This window comes from Apium graveolens, chromosome 1, assembly GCF_009905375.1.
Source record: "Apium graveolens cultivar Ventura chromosome 1, ASM990537v1, whole genome shotgun sequence".
Classification (NCBI taxonomy): Eukaryota; Viridiplantae; Streptophyta; class Magnoliopsida; order Apiales; family Apiaceae; genus Apium; species Apium graveolens.
In genome coordinates this window covers 23,861,835-23,868,930 of record NC_133647.1, presented here as the reverse complement: position 1 = coordinate 23,868,930, position 7,096 = coordinate 23,861,835, and the positions used below count along the sequence as shown (strand labels likewise).

The 7,096-nt window shown below is 35.3% G+C and overlaps 1 long non-coding RNA gene across 1 annotated transcript; it reads left to right on the top strand.

Annotated features, from left to right (window-relative positions):
• The first annotated feature begins 6,581 nt into the window (after positions 1-6,581).
• On the top strand, positions 6,582-7,009 carry LOC141724678 (uncharacterized). Its single transcript, XR_012576851.1, has 3 exons — positions 6,582-6,657; positions 6,752-6,847; positions 6,921-7,009. It is a non-coding gene; the product is annotated as an uncharacterized LOC141724678 (long non-coding RNA).
• The last annotated feature ends 87 nt before the right edge of the window (positions 7,010-7,096 follow it).

Below are 7,096 nucleotides of genomic sequence, written 5' to 3'. Positions count from 1 at the left end.
GTACAATCTTTTATTTACTTTCATATTTTATCTCTCTCTTTTTACTTTTATTCTCTCTCATCTACTGACGATTTTTTATACAGGCGTTTAATCAAACAACTTACAGGCAATTTTTTTCTCTCACGTATCTCTCATGGCACCCAAGGACATAATTTTCGATGAAGCTACGTTTGTTCCTAATAACTTCTCTGCTATTCTTAGCAAGTCAGAAGCACCATCTGAACTTCACTTCATTCAGGACTTTCTTGCTAGTTCTGATATTGGGTATGCTCTGACCGAACCTGAAGCAGTCTCTGGTACTCAAGTCCTGGAGTTCTGGAGAAGCGGTGTATATGATGATGGTGGTGCTCAAGGGTCCCCAAGTATTATTTTTTCATCAGGGGAGGATGATTATGTTGTGACATTATCTACAGTTCGACAAGCACTGCAGCTACCTGAGAACTGTGTCTATTCTACTGTTGAAGAGCCAGTTCTTCAAAATATGATGGCCAGTCTGGGATATGAGAAGACATTAGCAAAGATGGGCCAGTTGAAGAGATCTTTCATAAGGAGGGAATGGAACTTCTTATTTGATTGCATAACCAAGGCTTTTGCAAACAAATGTTCCAATTTTGATGCAATCCCCGTATTCAGCCATCAAATCAGGTATGCTCTCATAAATCACACTAATTTTGACTATGCAAGTGTTGTATTAGGTTTTATTGGGGATAGAATGACAGAAGATAGAACTACTGTTTATTTTGCTAGATTTTGTCAGCTTATCTATAGTTTCTGTTGTGATAATAAGCCTCGAAATGCTCGTGAATTAATTTCATCATTCAGACTAGCTAAAAGAGCTTTTAATGACTTATTATCTACTGATAATAAGAAGGCTGTGTTAAGACCCCTCCTAATTCCTTTATCTGTCAAACAAGCCTTAATAACCTATGATCCAGTTAAATATAATGCACTATGTCCTGATGTCCAACCATCTGAACCTCATCCATCAGCACCTACCACCTCTACTCAACCACCTCAAACTTCTCAACCTCAACCTTCAGATCCTACAGTGCAGCCTTCGTCTTCCAAACCTAAGAGGGTTAAGAAAGTACCTCAAACACAACAGAAGAGAAGGAGATTCATTCTGTGAGATGAATCAGATGCGTAGGAACAGGTTCATGTATCAGAACCTGTTGTTGGAGAAGCAAAGAAGGTCTCTTCTCAGAAGGATGTTGATGTTGGGAGTTCTAGGCCTCTAAAAAGGCTTAGAAAGCGTAATTCTGATGATACAGCTCCTACAGCATCCTCAAAAGCTAAAAGATTCAAATCATTGGCAAAAAGACCTGAAGATTCTGGTAAAGGAATGGAAGCAGCAGCTAAGGAAGGGGGTCAGGAATCTCTGATCTCACAAGATCCTGTTGAAGCTCACAATTCTCCTAGTGCTGATTCAGACCTTCATGCAACTGATCACTCTCCACTACATGATCCAGAAACTACTCACATTCCCACACCTCCAGTATCTCCAGTACATGCTGATAACCAGGGGCCAAGTGATGAAATTGACATCCATAACTTGGAAGTGCCTCAGGTTTTGTATCTAGAAGCTCCACCAACTCAAGTCACTCCACCAACAACACCAATTCCTGATGCTGATTTTAATCCAGAATTGCCTACAACACCTTCTCTGCATCTAGATACTGAAGATCATATTTTAGGTGAGCATCAGAATATGGCTGTTGATCAGAACATAGTTGGAGATCAGCACTTAGAGGATGATGTTGAAGCCTCCATAGCCTCTCATACTGTTCTTTTATGAGAGGATGCTGAAGATGTTGACTCTGTAAGTTCTGATGCTGCAAATGTTGATGATACTGGTAATGCTGCTACAAATATAGATGTTGATGCAGCTGGTCCTTCTGGACATGCACCTCTACAAGCTACTTCAAAAGCTGAGATAGTCATAAAGTTTGTTACAGGGGCAGCATCAGTACCTTGGAGTGAAACTCCTAGACGACAGGAGTGGAATAAGGAGTGGAACACAGTTACCTTTGTTCCTACTGAAAAGATTCTTGTTGATCACTTGGCAAAAGCTGATGAGATGCTAGTCAATGATGATTTCAAGACACAGCTAAGAGTTACTGCACTTAGTACAAGGCACCTTCAAGGTCAATAATCTGTAACTCAGGCCAAGGTGGACAAGATTCAAGAATCCTTAATTCAGCAAGATACAGTTGTCAAGTTGGATAAGAAAAGGTTTTTCCAACCTTCCTTTGACAAAATTACCAACATTGAGAAAACCCAAGAGAAGCAACAGTCTCAGATTGATGAAATTTTGAAAAATCAAGCTTCTCATCAAAATCAACTCAATGAGATCCAATCCTCAGTGGAATTGCTTGGCTCTCTTCTTTTACCTGCTGATGCCAAAAAGGGGGAGAAAGTAATTAAGTCCAAATGCAAACCTGATAAGACACTGAAGGGAAATGATGGTAATGACCCGGGAAACTCTGGAATGGGTGGAGGTCATGGTCAAGGTAAAGATCATTCATCAAGTAAAGCTGGAACTACAAGTCATAGAACAAGTTCTGATACTGGGAGAAGAATAATTTCTGATACTGGTAAAAGGATAAATTCTGATGAACTTTTGGAACTTGATGAAGAAATTTCAAGACGGTTATTTCTGAAAGAAAATCCAGGAATGGACTATGAGAGTCTAAAGGAAGAAGAAGCTAGACTTAAGTTAGAAAAAGTCATCTCCAAATCTGAAGCTTCTGTTATTGAAAAGAAACATCCTACGGCTAAAGGAATTGTGATAAAAGAAAGGACAAATCCTGTGGCAACCAAAGCCAAATCACAAATGGAGATAGATCCAAGGTTTAAGGGCAAAGAAAAAGTTGGTGAACCTGTATAGGTTTATGTGCCTCCTATGGATGAAGAAATATCTGATGAAGATGTTAATCTTACTCTGACTTCAAGGAAGATTTCTAAGACAATCTCTAACATGGCTCAAGTTGTTCAGAGTCAAGATATAGTAAGTTCTGATATAATTATGAAGCAAGCAGCCTCTGACATAACTCCAGTTGGCTTGATATCAGAAGATAAGTTAAAGGAAACCTCTGACATTGCTCATGTTAAATCCTCAAAGTTACTCCTACCAGGATTCACTAAAGCCAAACAGACTCAACCTTTGAAGACTGCAACAAGTGGTTTTGAAGCAAGAGTAGTTACTGGAAAGGAAGTAAGAGATAAATCTGGATTGGGTAGTGCTGATGAAAGAAGAGTGCAAAACATAACCAATGATCCAACTTCCTTAAGTGAACCAGGTGTTGGAGCAACTCCTGAAAGATTGAATCAACTTGAATCTGTATAAATGGTTTATCATACCTTCTTCAAAGAATACATCTTGTTATATTTCATGACAGATGGAAGGGTTTACCATATAAGGGAAAATGTTATACCACTGAAGTATTTTGGGGAACTAGAATATGTTCTATTCCTACTTCAAGTGAAGAACAGATTAACAGATAGTGCTGCAAATTATTTGAAGACTCAAATTCAGAGACAGAAGAAGCTCTATTCTGTAAAGTCTGACAACACATAATGTCCCAAGTACAGAGATCACAAGGGTGATATTATTGATATGAAGCCTAATACTGCAAAGATCAGTACATATCTTGGTATTAAGGGGCTTGAATTCAATCTAGAGTCTGACAAAGCCTATGTCATCAGACTAGATCAGGAGTTGAGAAAAGCAAAAATTAATGATCTCAGATATGCTATCTTCCAAACTGGTGAAGATACTGCAGAGCTTAAAGATGCTAAAAGTAGAATGATTGATGAACTCAGATATGATGAGAGATGTTTGTTAAAGAACTATCTCAGAACAACTTGTGATATTGAAGAGATCAGTAATTGAAGCCAAGTCAAGATCTACAATTGCTCAAATTCTGATGTGTGTACAGACTGAAGTTGTTATCAGAAGATAAAGTTGGTAAAGCTTTAAGGACTGTAAGTTGTAGTTATCTAGTCAAATTCTCTTGCATTTGTACTTAATGTTTTTGACATCATCAAATATCTATTAAACTTGTATATTATGCTAATTTACAAGTTGGGGGATATTGTTAGATATATTTGATAATGTCATGTCTAATATGATTTGTGTTTAGTTTTCAGATCTTACTTAAACAGGACAAATCAGTACTTAACTGGAAATCAGCACTTATACTGAAGACAGAACTTAAGTTATCAGTACTTAAGGTTCAGGAGATATTTATCAGGAGATAATATCAGGACTTAAGGAGACTTTCAGATAAGGAAGGCAACTGATTGAAAGGAAAGAAGATCAAGACAAACGCAAGAAGAGATATGCATGAAGAATAGAATACTTGGAAGAAAAGATATCTGATTGATATATTTTAGGAAGCAGAATTATATTCCATATCAATTAGTGATTATCTTGTAACTGTGTAGTATATAAACACAGACATAGGGTTTACACTATAAGTGTTATCATAATCGAGAATAATATCCGTTGTAACCCTAGCAGCTCTCGTGATATTTGTTCATCACTGAGAGAGAACAGTTCCACATTATAACAGAGTTTAATAAAGTTTGTTTTCTGTTACTTGTGTTCTTTGAATTCAATTTGATTTTAATATACACTGTATTCAACCCCCCTTCTATAGTGTGTGTGACCTAACACGTAGGCATCTCGTAAAGGCAGAGTTAAGCTACAAAACACGAGAGCAACCATTAAAGGTCTTGAGCTCCCGAACTTTAGTATTAAATACAGAAATTAATATATCTTAAGTTTTTATCCATAACAACGGACCAGTTAAATTATTACATAATGCCGCATTAGTCATGTCATGATAATAATTTTTTGTACATTTTTTCTTGCATCTCTGGCATTTCTATTTTAAAATCTAATTTATGTAAGGAAAATGTTATATTCACAAAATTACATACAATTTTTTTCAAAACATGAACATTCAAATAAATAACATCAATTAAAACATCCCACCTCATTTGTCACATCATTGAGTAAGCTTTTTTTTGACAATTTTGTGCATATAGCACTACTCCTTTAGTAATTATCAATTCATTTGAAAAATCTTAAAATAAGTAAATTATTATTTGAACTAAATAAATAACTTATAATTAATAAGTAAATAAATTCTTATAAGTACTACTCCTTTAAGTCAGAATGTTTTTTACTTAAATAAATTAAAATAAATAATTTTTAAATATAATTATCTGAATTCGTAAATTTTAAATTAAATTAATGTTTAGAAACATATAGTTAAAATTTTAAGTTAATAAAAAATCAAAATATTTTAAGAAATATTACATCATTACTAGCATTTAATTTATCAATTCATAATTTACAAGTTTGACCTATAAATCGAGTATTAAGATTAAATTGTTACGGACTTAAATTTATAAGTACAACATTAATCAAAACATGCGTGTGAGATTTATTTCGTGAGCCGAAACAATTTTCTCTCGATATACATAATATTGGTCCACTGCAGATGACCCGGTGGTATTTTTGTCAAGTACTATTATCTAGGACTCGCTAATTACTATCCGCTCTTTTGCTTTTTTTCTTTAAAAAGCCAATAAATGCAGCTACAATTCTTAGCTAGCTGGAGATCGATGATAACCATTGAGGAAAATAAATGACCCCATTTGCGCGCGATACTTTTTTCTTGATGAGGCATGCATATGCATTACATATACGGTGAAGTAAATATGGTCCACTGCCTTGGCTATTTACTTAAGCCTGGTGTAAAGAATGGGCCAGGTTATAAAATGGTCAGGACCATGTCTCTATAGTTAGCTTAGAGTCTGCAGAGAATTTATTGCTATCATGGGCTCCCCAGGGATTTCTAGAGAGGTCTAGGACTACAAGTCGAGTGGCCTCTCTGCCGCACGCCCCCGAGAGAATCCGATATTTCATTGAAATGGACATCCCCCTAATAATAAATCATGTTACCATATACAAGCCCTTTTTACATGAACTACCCCAGGACTTGATAACTAATTACCAACATTGCCATTAAATTCTATCTTGATGCCAAATTATCAATACTATTCAAACTATTTTTATTATTTTGTATAAACTACTATCCAAGTGCATTAATTACAATTCATGCTTTACAGAAGTGGTATACTCCACAATTCCTGAATGAGACAAAGCAAGCCAGCTGAGTATGGCTTCCCTTTCCTATTTTAGGACAGACCGGACGCTTGAAGACTTTGAAACCCTCTGTGCAGTATACAACAATTCATGCATGTCTCCAAAGATGTTGGTCAGACCTCCTCTTTCTCTGTTGTTTACCATCCCCAGGTATACCTCTTATTCCCACAAACTACCTTATTCATCTATTTTGTCCTGATAAGTGAAGATAATCAAGCCCAAATTTTGAAATTTGAATACCAAATCACTTTACCAATATTCTAGCTCTATTCTCTCGGTCTCACTAATTTTTGTTTTTTGAGATGAAAGAGGTGAAAGTTTTTTATCGATTGTATCAGATTTGGATTCTTTATATTGTTCATTGCTTTCAATATTTCGATTATATTAATGTTTTGTTCTCATTGTTTTATTGATTTCTTTGCAGATAAATTATAATCACCTGAAACTCGATAATTTCACATCCTTCAAATCTGATACTGGTATTTTATTTTGTATTGATTGATTGTGTACCCTTCTCATAATTTCTATTTTTTGCTTATTTGTGTTCATGAGTTTATGTTGTGTTATGTGTAGGAAGCAGATCCAGGATTGAAAGATTTAGAGTTGGAGATGTGATGAACAAGGAGAATGTACAACCCTCATCTACTATTGGGAGAGAACATCAAACTGGTATGTCAATGAATACAATCTTTTTTGTTTTGTAATTTGTTTACATACCCAAATCTACATGATGTTATTGTAGGCAGCAGAGTAAGAATCACGGGGCAACCCTATAAAATTAAGAAGGGGAATGCTTTAACTACTCCTCATAATGAAAAATTTTATCCCGCAGGTATTGATATTACACCTTTTTAGGTATAAAAATTCATGTATTTTGATTTGTTGATGTTATCTTTTTGAGAACTGTTCATTAATATG